The sequence below is a fragment of the Cupressus sempervirens genome, chromosome 6, assembly GCF_028749045.1.
Source record: "Cupressus sempervirens isolate cs-2001-9-10 chromosome 6, ASM2874904v1, whole genome shotgun sequence".
Taxonomy (NCBI): domain Eukaryota; kingdom Viridiplantae; phylum Streptophyta; class Pinopsida; order Cupressales; family Cupressaceae; genus Cupressus; species Cupressus sempervirens.
In genome coordinates, this window is record NC_143123.1 from 115,756,395 (window position 1) to 115,765,875 (window position 9,481).

The following is a 9,481-nucleotide window of genomic DNA, read 5'->3' on the forward strand; positions in this document are numbered from 1 at the left end:
CACTTTAAAGTTACTCATCAATAGCGAGTGTGAGAGTCCAAACCACAACTCATAGGGCATCTTATGTTTACATTTATTCACTTGAACCCTGTTCAAGATGTACATTGACACAATTATAGCTTCTCTCCAGTATATTTGTGTAAAATTCTTTTGAATTGCTAATGTTCTCTTGCATTCTATTTTTGTGTTGTTTCTTCTCATAGTGACATCGTTCTTTTGAGGTGTCTTGGGGATTGACAACTTAGTATACCTTTCCCTTCACAATAACTCATAGAATCTTGTGAGGTGTACTCACCTCCCCTGTTTGATCTCAGGGACTTCATAACTTTTCCTAACTTCTCTTCCACTTTGACTTTGGAAAATTTAAACATGTGGAATACTTTCAACAATTCCTTCAGGTAAACAACTCACATCATCCTCGAAAAATCATCTATGAGAAACATAAAATACCTATCGCCCACTCTTAGTCCTCTTGGGACTACACATGTCAAAGTGCGCTAACTCTAGAATTTATTCAACAAAGAGCGATTTATTAGAGAAACTTGAACTGGCTAATTTACCCAATTAACTGTCCTTACACATAGCATTATCTAGTTTAGTACTTGGAGCTAAATTCTCACATATTTCTTTCTTCCTACCTTTACAATGATATTCAAATTCACATAGGCTAGTCTTTTATGCCATAACCAACTATTGATCCTAAAATTAAGATAAAATAAATTACGTTTTCTTTTTTCACCCATTGCTAGAAACTTACCTATCTTATCTAGGATACTGCAAGACCCTTTGTAAAACTCAACCTCAAACCTATAACCTTTATTACATAGTTGGGCTAAGTTGGACATGCTATATTTCACTCTTTGCACTAAATATGCATCTTCATAATTTGTAGAATCATTTAAAAATATAGAACCTTTACCTATCATGGCACATGGAGCATCGTTTCTAAATCTCACCGATCCTTTGAAATATCCCTCTACTTCAAGGAATCTTCTTTGGTCTTTGGTCACGAGATGAGAATAGTCATTGTCTATGATCCAAAAGTTGTTATGGCTATTGCTTCATATTAAGAATCTTAATCTTTCTACCCATTCTTCTTTTATAGAAACAAAAGTTATTTCATCATCATCATCATCTAAGAAGGTGGATTCTTCATCAATCACACCTTCTTCTGCAAGATATAGAAGCACTTCTTGCCTTTGTCTTTGGAGCTTGTCATCTTTTTCTCTTCTCATTTTTCTTGTTTTCAAGACATCTCACAACTATATATCCTATCTTTCTACAACTAAAACACTTCAAAGAAAGCTTGCCTCTATGCTCCCATCTGCCTCTAGGTAGTCTTCTTGCTAGCAAAGCCTCCAACTCCTCTTTTTCATCTTCTTCAACAAGAGCGAACTATTTTTGCATCAATCAATAATGTCGAGGACGGCTCCACAACCTTTGCCTCCTCAATATTTGGTATTTTTTTACTCTCTTTTCTAATTTAACTGTACGGAAGGTTATTGCAGTTTTCATTCATGTTTGCTAAATCATACGATGTATGATTAAGTCATAGAGTGTATGTCTGAATTTGGTCTTTCTTTTATGGAGGGCTCACTTCATCTCTTCAAATTTGTTAAATCTGAGTTCACAAATAAAGCATTTTTTATTTTTTGACCATGAGGTATTTGTCTTCCATAGGTCCTATTTTGGAACTCATTCTTGGATAATACCATAATCTGATTGTGCTTTGATGGACATCCATACCCTATTTGAAAAACGTCTATTTTGACTCAGATGGAGTGATGCTGGTAGAAGCTATAGAATTTGGCCGACTCGGTGAGTAACTTGAGTCCTGGCATGTACAATACTACTTGGGCCACTCTCAAAGAGTTTAGGGACACACAATATACTAACTGGAGCCGCCTCTGCTCTTTCTGGGCTTTCTCACCAGACTCTGCAAAATGTAGGCGCTCTGTTTCTTAACATCCATATCTTCTCAACTCAAAATCTTTACAAATGCTTAAAGTCTAGAGAGATCAACGTGCGGATTAAAGCCAAACTTTGTCTGATGATGTTAAAAAGAGTAACTTACATAGTCAGGCCTTCATTTTTTAGTTAATATTATATTGGAAACCCAGGCTTGAGTCTAAAAAAGAGCAGGGATAGTTGCGTTCAAATCTTTCACGAGTATTCTAATTTTAAAATTTGAAGAAGTCAATATTGTTTGTTTTAAAAATTATGTTAGATATTCATACAGTACTATACACACTATACACAGACGTGGAAATATTTCTCTTTTTTTTAAAGATCAAAATCTTATATTTGTTAATTTTTTGTAGTTTGATCCGAGATGTTGAAGGAAATAAACTCTTACATTGATTATAAAAAATTATGTACATTAATATTATAGATAACAGGAATCATATGTCTATAATCTTAGATGATTTTAAAGCAATTTGAAACTTATCTGATACAATATGAATTATATTTGCATTCTGATGGATATTATGGTTTGGATCGAGAGGCATGGGATAATTAATCTTGTTGATTGTATTTGTTAATTTTTTGTAATTTGATTTGAGATGTTGAAGGAAATAAACTTTCACATTGATTATAAAAAATTATGCACATTAATATTATAGATAACCGGAATCATATGTCTATAATCTTAGATGGTTTTAAAGCAATTTGAAACTTATATGATACAATATGAATTATATTTGCATTCTGATGGATATTATGGTTTGAATCGAGAGGCATGGGATAATTAATCTTGTTAAGTGAAGTAAGATCCACTCTTAGATATTGACACTAAAAGATATACTATCAAATCCAAAAGCAACTAAGAGATAACCTCTGCATTAACTATAATATACTAATTATTTAAAACTTTTAATCAATGGTTTTTTCAAATTATGTATTTTTTTCCAAGTTATGACTCTTATTAACTTGTAGATGTTTGCAATATAATTGTCCTCTATGAAGCTTCACAAGTTTGGTGTATGTTCAAGTGCATATCATTATTATGTTTGTTATTAAGTGATGGTATTAGCATTATTAACATCTTCAAAGGTTTTGACAATTTAGTTTTGGATAAAAAGTGGAAGGATGCATATATTGGTGTCATTATTACCTTGGGTGCAATAGCTATTATTTTAGAAATTGTAACATGGATCATCTACCAACACAAGTTAAAATTCTCACAACCTCACAAGTGAAATGAATGGAAAATTCTCACAACCCCACAAGTGAAATGAATGGCAAATTCTCATAACTCCACAATTGAAATGAATGGCGATGGCCTAGATTAGGAGAACAACTCTATTCAATTTTTTTTTTAAAATTTATTATTGTTGTTCTTCTTATATGAAATTTAGAGAATATAATAATAATATGAAGGAAAAGATATTTTATCATTTGTTTTAATTAGTAGGAATATATTTTTCATGAAATGTAAATCTTTAATCTTTTGCATTATGGAGTTATTTGTATTTTTTAAACATTAATATAGAGTTTTATTTATTTATATTAATGAAGAGTTTTTCATTGTATTAATAGAGAGTAATAGTTGAGGTATAAAATATATCAAATTTACTTACCTCTTTTTTCATTTATTCAATAAATGATAAGAATAAGATTTTTAATAGTTATTTTTCTCTTTCTTCATTTCCTCAATAAATACTTTTGCAAATATAGGGATAGGGTTGTCTCTGCACTCACTCACTCACAAAATGTGGTCCTTTTCATGCATTAATGTGTACATCTCATGTAGGACTTTTATTTTCTTACATCATATTTTCATTATATATAATTGATATAGACAAAATAAATGTAAAAGTATTAATTTACCCTTTATTTAGTTATGGTAATCGAGTTGGTTACATTTACCAATTAAATAGATTCAATTTTCTTACATTGCTTGACTTGTACTAGTTCAATTTTCACTCTTTTAATATGTTTAGTCTAATTTCTTATGCAAAATATTAAGGTGTTTAAATATTACTACATTGATAAATAGTCCACACTTTTAATTTTGCATTATTTTCTTGTGTAATACTAAAATGACCTATACAACTTGCAATTCCTTGCTTTTATAATTGTATAATGGTAATAGAAATGTGTTCTTCATAATTAACTAGCTTTGAAGGCTGAAGAAAAGTAGAATAGGCAATATAACCAGAGGAATAGAGGTGGTCGAATTCAAATTTATTTTTTAATGATATATAGTAGAATTATTATTCTAAATATATAAGTACACCATAATATGCTATTAAATAAGAAGTTCAATTCCATTAAGAAAGTTTTAGGATTCAACAATCGAGAAGAAAACTTTAGGTCCCACGAGGCATTTGCAGTTTTGAAAGTTTAGTGGTATGCTCAATTTTGAGAGGTGCAAATACTACTTTGAATTTTATGTTGATGCTAGTTTTTTCCTCTATTTGGATCATATATTGTGTTATTTTTTTACGCATTTCTTTTCTTATACATTGTGATCAAATTACATGCATTTTGGTTATGGTGAGTTAATAGGCAGCTTTCTCCAATTGCCATATGCAGCTGGCAAAATGTGAATGCCATAGATATAGTGTCCTCATTCAAGACTATATGGTCATCATAGTTTTAGCACAATTAGCGATCATACCTCTTACAAATGTGATTGATTTATATCTAGTGTACATTTTTAGGAAAGTATGACTTTAAAACTCTTTTGTTTCAAATTCTCTTCATTTTTTTGCTACTACATGACTATTAATAATAGTGAATATTATATAATTTTATATTTTTGAAGTACAAAATGTTACTACTCTATTCAATACAAGTAATGATAATTCTCTATTTGAAATTTTTCTTCCTTCTCTTATTCTTTGAAGGATAATCACTTTTTGAGTTTGTGGACAATTTTTATAGATAAGGCTAGATAAGTATTCTCTAGAGATGCTTAAAATGATGTTCTACTCATATAGACTATATTTCATCCTTGTATTCCAAAAATATGCATTCTTTCATGAAGGTGTCAAGATATAAAAGAGATTGTGATCTTGGAAAGAGCATGGGTTGTGAATAAGGAAGCACACACACGATTAATGTAGATCTATTAGCAAAGATAAAGTGCATATTCATCAAGGTTTCTATGGACAGATTTATGAGTATATAGAGTACTATGCAAATTTACAAAGCATTTTGAAGAGAGTATTGCGAGAATTTTCTATGGAATTTTTATGAGACTTGAAATAAGTTTGGTGGCAAATTTGTTGTCATCATAATAGGAGTTTGAGGAAGAGGGATTGTGGAGAAGAGATTATCCATCATCTATAGGAGAAGCAACATTTTAGACCATTTCTTGGCACCTCTTTAGGATTGTATCTAAACAAGTTGAACTTTGCATTATATTGATCAACTCTACATATTAGTGGATATTTAATACTAATTTCATATGTGTTGTCTAATAGCATGTGCATTCAAGAAAGGAAAAGAACTATTAAATTTATCACCTTTTTTGCAAATTGCACCAGACACTCTTTAATTGTAGCTTGAAAAGACTTGTTCCAGTTGTTTATATCATCATTGAGATTGGAAGCCTCACAAGTACAATGCATGATCTTCTGCAAATGCCTTGCCAGATCAAACATGACACCAACCATTGCTACAAAAGATTATGATTTTGATTGTTGTGCAAGGATAGCATAAATGTAAATGGTATTAATCTGCATTTTAGAATGGCCTACAAATAAACCAGCTAAAAAACATGAAATATCATAAAATATTAAAATGAGAAGGTGAACTTGGCATTTGGAAATAGTAACTGAAATATTCACGTACAAATTATAGTTTAACCAAAGTATTTTGAAAGTAAAATTCACAATTCAAATCAGTAGATATCATATATAAACCTAGCTAGAGATGTAGCCAATGAAGTTTGACTTTTGCACATTGTAATTTGCAACAAGGATTATAAATTGTGAAATTATAAATGTTACCTACTTTCTACATTAAGCATTGCACGTCATATAGACTTTACGATCCTTTGCTTCCTGCTTGTAATATTATTCAACATATCACCACAATCAAAATAAATAATGAGAATAGTTCATGAATCATTGTATACTTTAGAATGATCTAATATCATTTGTTTCCACTATTCAAATTCTTCTTCATGTCTCCCAATTTACAACAAAAATTATCAAATGCAATCAAACATGATTGCAGATAAATAGAAATAATATAATACCACGGAGAGGAATAATTTGAGGCAATCCCATAGAGATTTATTCTTTCGAATACTTCTTACACTACAACTAAATTTCATAAATAAATGAGTTTGACCATGGCGTCCTTCTGCATTGCTTGAAACCAAAAGATTCACACAGTTAGCTGTCATGCAATCATAGGTTAATATTGAGCTTCACTTGGTTTCAAGAATAGTTTAATATTCTCTACTAATCATGACCAACCACATGAAGGTGGAAGCTCATTTGCCTCCTCCCCCCTAACATCTACATTTCCTGTTAACGTCTAAAATTCATTCATTCTATTAATAAAATGTAACATTCATGAATTATCACATGATAACATTCATTAACACATTAGTTTCATTAGAACATTCACATTAACATTGAAATATAAGATTCATTAGAACATTCACATGAACATTCAATAGAACATAAATAAAACATCTATACATAAACACTAGTCATTATCAAATAAGTTATATAAATAAATAAGTTACATAAGTTCACATGAATCATTTCTTTTTTCTTTTTTTGTCCTTCCCTATATTGTTGCAAAGGCATATCCATGTCATCATCAATATTTGTTCTCACCCATGGACGTGCACTTGTTGTCCTTTGCAAAGGTTGGTCCTCTACAATAACAAATAAAAGGGTTAAATTTTTAAAAAATTCAGACTTTAAAGTTTTTAAAGAACATTGTAGCACTTTTTACCTTCTCCAACCACATCATCATGCCTGTCAGCTTGGACCTCAACATGCTCATCATCTACATTCCTTGCAGCTGAAATACAAGATGTTTTCATAATCCCAACACATATTATAGTTAAATTGTATTACTACACCAAATTCAATTTAAAATGTTTACTTGTATTAATAATTCAGAAATCAAAAATCAAATAGAAAATATTTACTTCTGTACACATTGATATTATTCTTCATCCATCTCTGTTGGAAATCTGATTGAAAAGCTCATTGTTGTTGAAGATCAAAGAGGGAGATTGTTGTAAAAGAATTTTTTCAATCATTGTTTTTTCATTGATGTCAAACCTACTATTTGTAGGGATGATATTTGCTTATAAGATCCAAGTACTATCACTTAGTTGATTGATGAAGAGGATTTGATCAACAAGATCTAACAAGAGCACCTAAGGGAAAGGCTGAGTTATGATGTTGTAATGAAGTGCAAGGATCAGTTAAGACAATGGTTAAGTAATGTATTGATGACATACTCAAGGAAAAACAGGTTGGTCACACTTAGAAACATTGGAGGAAGAAGTTGTAACAAGGTTGACTGCAAAGCTTAAACTAAGATCATAAGTGGGTGTTGAGCAAGTTAGTTGAAGCCGAGAAAATTTTTAGTAGAAGCCGAGTAATAGACATTTCTAGTGTGTGCTGAGTGATCTTCATGTGCCGTGTGAAGATCAAGTGTCGAGCATCAGAAAAATTTTAGTTGGTGCCGAGTGATCTTCAGGTACTAAGCATCAGGAAAAACACAGTTGATGTTGAGTAATATAGTATGTGTCGAGCACCAGTATTTCAATAGTGTCGAGCTACTGCATTATTTCAAAATATGAAGATTTGCCAAATCTAAGATGACATAGTGGTTACATTGAATTTTGTGAATGAGTTGAAAGATAAGGATGATGAGTTGGTGGCACAAAATCCTATATGAACTATTTTTAGGAAAATTCTAAAGGATTATTCAAGAAGTTTCTAGAGGAAACAGAATATGGGTTAGATGCAATGAATCCTACCTAATCCATGCGAATTGAAATTGAAAAATGGAAGAATCAAGCAAGAAAAGGTACTCCAAGAATTTTATTTAAGAAGTCATAGACCAAGAAGCAAAGAGCTACTGATACTATTGTTGCTGAAGAGCCAAATCTGCGAAGTGGTTAGAAGGGTCTCAAGGAGGAGACATCTAGGAGAAGGAAGAGCACAAAGGCTTTGCTTCTATGAGTGGTCATGAAGAGATGATTGCACTAGTACATTGAGTGTGGAGATTCAAGAGGACTAAGCTTGAAAGGAGGACAAGTTGTCAAGAGTTGCAGAGATTGAAGGCCAGGCACGGGTATGAGCTAAGAAGTGATCTGAGATCTGCAATATAAGTTGTATGTTGTAATTAGGTCAAGATTTTCTAATACTCTCTATCAATTGTATTAGATATGAAAATCCTATGGACTTAGGTTGACCTAACAGCCATTTGTAAATCCTTTAATAGGGTGGCATTCCAAGTGAATGTTCAAAAGTCCTCTAACTAGGCCCACTTCTAATAGGGTGGATAAATCCTCTAACAAGGTCACATTTGACAGTGTTTTTTAAGCCTTTAGCAAGGTAGGCCTTTCACAAGGCATCACTTTAGAAGAGTGAGAATTGAGTAGCATGTTATTGGTGGTTTTTCCCAAATTGGGTTTCTACATAAATCACTGTGTCATGTGTTGATTTCTTATGTGTTATTGCTTGCATGTTGATTTATAGTAACTTGTTGATTAGAAAAGTTCAAGTTTGGATGAATGAATGGTTGAATGGGTTCTTGAATAGGAAATTTGGACCTTGAATAACTAATTCATCCTCTCCCCCCCCCCCCCCCCTCCCCCCCCTCTCAGTTATTCTAAAACATTTCTAACAATCTCATCATTAGGATCATCATCATCGTTGTTATTGTCACCTCCACTATCTTGGTCATCGTCATTGTTATCCTCCTCCTCCACCTCCTCATCATCCCCATGATTTGTAGAAGCATCATCATCATGATCAATAATAACAAAATTTTCTTTAGGAGCATCATCAACTAACTCTTGATCATGATCCACTTCTTCCTTTTCCTCGATATCTTCTTCTTCAATTGCATTATATTTTATCAAATTATGTCCAACAACAAATGATCAACCTGATTTATGTGGAACCTCTAAATAAAATACTTGCTCAAATTGGCTTGGAAGAACATAGGGCTCATCCCCAGTTGGCTCAAACAACCTTGTACTAATAATTGGAAATCCATTCTCATGCTCAATAAAAATTCTATTAGGATCATTTTGATTGAGTCATAATTTGTATCATTTGATGATGAAGAGAACTAATCTGAAGGAATTAAAGTCACAGTCAAGTATATCAACAAAAATTCCATAGTATCAATTTTGAGATTGTTGAGGATGTAAGTCATTTCTAGATGAAATATTGGTCACCTGGAAGACTACAATTATCCCAGAATCACAAGTTCTCTTTGTGTCATCTAAATCTTTGATGCAAAATTCATAACCATTGCAAAA